We start from the raw sequence: 4,247 nt of genomic DNA, 5'->3' as shown, positions 1-4,247 counted from the left end.
AGGTGAGATACGGGTGGTTCTTCCGGGAAAGTGCTGAAAATATCACCCAGGCCTCGCACCACACCCTGGGAGAGTCCACTCCTGGGCGCACGCCTCTGCATTCCAACGCTGACAGCTAGAAATATACTTTGTAAAATACCAACAACTTATTCACAAATGTTCCAACTATCTACTGGCTCCAAGGAGCTTGCTGAGGATGGGTATGACCAAAGTCTAAGGGGAAAAAATCGGAAACACAAATAAACCTGCTTAAAGGTCAGGTCTCCAGATGGAGATCCGAGCAGATGGCTCCTAAGGTTTGCCCCTGAAAACTACCAAGGGAAGCCACAGAGAAGGATATTTGGACCTTCTAGAAAATGGTAAGGCCCCAGGTGGATTATGCTTCCTCTGCCCTGGAGGCTGAGTCACCCCTCTGGTTACCTCGTATCTTCTGGTTTCTTCTGAGTGGGACTTGATCTCATTTCTGCATTAACAGCAAAGTGGAACTGTCTGGCAAGAGCTTAAATTAGGACCTGTGGTGGGGACTTTAATAGGCAGGTGGAGGTTTGAGATCCAGTTCACTGCCAGAAATTAGTCAATAGGTGAGGAAAGAGTTGACCCAAATCAAAAGAGCTAAAAAATAATAATAATAAAATTAAAATTAAAATAAAAAACCCAGATGAACAGATAAGGTTCATGAAAAAAAAAAGCCATGATAAAATATCAAACTTTTTAATAAAAACAAGTCTGGCCCTGTACTTGGATGACCCCACCTGTCTTGTCTAACCCTAATCCCAGCCCCAGTTTTAATAAAACTGTATTTACAAAATGCGCAGCTGGGACGTGGACCAGAGTTACCAATTTGATTTTTTAAAATATTGCATTAAAGTATTACATCATTTGTCTTCATACTGAGTTTTAGGGTATCCCTTTAAATTTTGTATGCAAGGTGAATACCTCACCCCCTCTTCCTAATCCTGGCCTAGAATCTGGGGGATCCCTCTGACCCTCCCACAGTGCCTGATAGCACAGCCTGTGGCTGGTGGTGTGCCTGTTTGCCTATCTTTATCTCTCCAGATACTATTTGGGGTGTGCTGTTCTACGAAGTGATTAGGTTAGCTTTTGCATATAACAAACTACCTCTGAAACTTAGTGGCTTAAACCAACAAATATATTAGCTTTATAATGATGTGGATCAGTGATGGGGGCTGGGCACAGACAGGCAATTCTTTTGCTGGGCTTGGTTGAACTCAACTGTGTCTTGTGGTCAGAGGGCAGTCAGGAGCTTCACTCATGTCTGGTAGTGGGCTGTTGGCTGAGCCCTTAGTTCTCCTCCAGCTTAGGCTCGTTCACATGGTGGCCTCGGGGCTCTCATGGCAGTAAGAGAAATCAAGCCCAAGTCTCATATCCACGTTCGCTATTCTCCCATTGTCCAAAGCAGATCACGTGGCCAAGGCACAAGTCTGTGTGAGAGAACGTGGATACAGGGACCCCGAATGAACCAGGGGCAATACTGCTGCAATCTACCACATAGATACTGTTCAGAACTTTGCAGAACTGAATCTTTTAGGGCTGTTTTCCCATTGTGGTATACCCTGTCCATTTAGATTCCATTGAACAAATATATTCTCTGGGGCTGCAGTGTGTCAGGATGTGGAGACACAGTCCCACTGGCTTTCAAGTTGCCATCCATCTTGTAGGGAGAATTTCTGGCCTTTTCGGATGGCCACAGTCCAGGCCGGAGCACCAGCCCCAGGTTGAAGCATCAGGCAGGTTTCTAGGAAATAGTTGCAAAATTAACAAAAAGTCAGGCCTACAGAGCCCCATCCAGTGTCATCTCCTTAAGTTGTCTACTGAAGCCTGGGGGTCGATGGGATCTCAGAAGGGGGACTAGAGAAATAGGAAACAGGATAGAACCGGGGGGTGAGAAAGAAGAGGGCGGGTGCAGGAGTTTCAGGGGAGGAGGAGGAGGACTAGGGATGCAGGGAGGAGGACTAGGGATGCAGGGAGGAGGACTAGGGGTGCAGGGGGAGGACCAGTGATGCAAGCTCTGGAACCCAGGGAGGAAAGCAGGGGATGGAGGGTGGTTGCCATAGTCAGGCTGTAGAGGAGATGGGGAAGAAGATAACAGGCTGAGGCCAGCTTGAGAGCAGTTTCCTTAGAGCACTGGCCAGAGGTCAGCCTGCACCCGTGCCTGTCAAGGCAGTGAGCTGGTTGCCAAAGGCATTGAGGTCAGAGGGGAGACCCGGAGAAGGCAGGAAGGTGGATGGCAGGAGCTCTAAGAAGGGAGGCTGGAGCAACGGCCTCAAAGCTGTGATCCTGAGGGATGCTGGGAAGCAAGGAGTCCACCAGGCCGTCCTCTGGCCCCTGGGCAGGAGGCAGTGGTGTGTGGCCAGTTTGGGACAGCTCACGGAGCTGATTACTAAGTTTGGGGGGAATTCTTTTTTCTGTTGTTGCTGTTTTTGTTTTGTTTTGTTTTTGAGACGGAGACTCGCTCTGTTGCCCAGGCTGGAGTGCAATGGCACGGTCTCAGCTCACTGCAACCTCTGCCTCCCAGGTTCAAGTGATTCTCCTGCCTCAGCCTCCCAAGTAGCTGGGATTACAGGCACGTGCCACCATGCCTGGCTAATTTTTGTATTTTTAGTAGAGACAAGGTTTCACCATGTTGGTCAGGCTGGTCTCCAACTCCTGACTTCATGATCCGCCCACCTCAGCCTCCCAAAGTGCTGGGATTACAGGCATGAGCCACCATGCCCGGCCCAGTTTGGGGGAATTCTATGAGCTGCTTTTAAACATAGCCATTACCAAACTTAAGTTATATAAACTTATAGTAAAATATATTCTATTAAAAACAAAAGGAATAAATAATCAAAACATCTTTTCGTAAGGATTTTCCTGCATCCACTGTCCTCTGTCCTGGAGGTTATTCACATCTATTGCATCTGCATGGTGGAAATATGACAGAATTAACGAAGGCTGCTAGACATCCCTTCCCAATTCTGTATTCAGTGACATCATTTTGGTAGCTTGAAACTGGCCATAGTGGAGGTATTTAAACCACAGAAATTGGCAAGCACCACAAACCAGAGCTTTAGCCCCCACCTCCAAGAGCCGGTTGTTAAATGTTTACCAGCACACCACTGGCAGAAGCAGTGCAAGATGGTGCAGCCTCGGAGGCAGGATGCTGGGTGGACCAGGAACTATGTCAGGGAGAGCTAGAGGAAGCAAGGCAGTGTGCGTCCCTGAAATGGCAAAGCCAAGGGTGTGTCATGTGTGATGGAGAGGCAGTGGCTCTCTCTGCCCACGTCTCTTTCTACAGGTCCTCAGGTCTCACTCTGGCCCGAAGTACTTGTGTCAGCTCCCCTTCCAGCATCTGGCCCAGAGCCTCTCCCCGTTTCTGTGATCAGTGGGGGCTTCTTCCAGTTGTCCTGGGTGTCGCTTGGACACCTTCCTGCTTGGCACAGCGTTGCTGCTAACACTGTCACCGTCCCTCTGAGCCTCTGGAAACGTGCCCGCCCCAAGTGTGCACAGGTGTGGAGCTGCTCTTTGTCACCAGTCTTCAGTGATGAGTCACGAGATCCTGGGAGCGAAGAGTTCACTGGATATGTGAGAAGTGTGGCCTGGGTCTTAAACAGCCTGGAGTGAGGCGCACTGACCAGGCTGAAGGGGAGGGGAGTACAGGGTGCCGCCCCCTGACCGGCAAGTTTCCAAGTAATGCCAAGCCAGGCCTCAACTCAGGCAGCGCTGTCTTCAAGGGAGAAGCCAGGCAGAGGGTCCCAATGGCTTATAGGCCCTGAGGGGCAGGGCCAGGGACCCCGGGTTTACTGAGGGAAGGTGGGGTAGAGGTTGGATAAAGTACCTCAGCCAAAATCAAGAAGAGTGGGGCTGAAGGGCTGGGGCCTGGAGTCGGGAGGCCATTACCATTGCCATTCCCAGCCAAAGGCCAGTCTTTTTTTTTTTTTTTTTTTTTGAGACAGTCTTGCTACGTTGCCCAGGCTGTCGTTAATTGATCCTCCTTCGAGGCCTCCCAAAGTGCTGGAATTAAAGACACGTGCCAGCATGCCCAGCCAAAGGCCAGTCTTTCAGGCCCCATGATTAGAATGTGTGCACAGCTTGCAGGGCGCGGTGGCTCACGCCTGTACTCCCAGCACTTTGGGAGGCCGAGGTGGGCAGATCACGAGGTTAGAAGTTCGAGACCAGCCTGGCCAACATGGTGAAACCCTGTCTGTATCAAAAACACAAAAATTAGCCGGGCATGGTGGCACGCG

The sequence above is a fragment of the Mandrillus leucophaeus genome, unplaced genomic scaffold (assembly GCF_000951045.1).
Source record: "Mandrillus leucophaeus isolate KB7577 unplaced genomic scaffold, Mleu.le_1.0 Scaffold555, whole genome shotgun sequence".
Lineage (NCBI taxonomy): Eukaryota > Metazoa > Chordata > Mammalia > Primates > Cercopithecidae > Mandrillus > Mandrillus leucophaeus.
The sequence above is the reverse complement of the archived record's forward strand: the minus strand, read 5'-3'. Positions refer to the sequence as shown.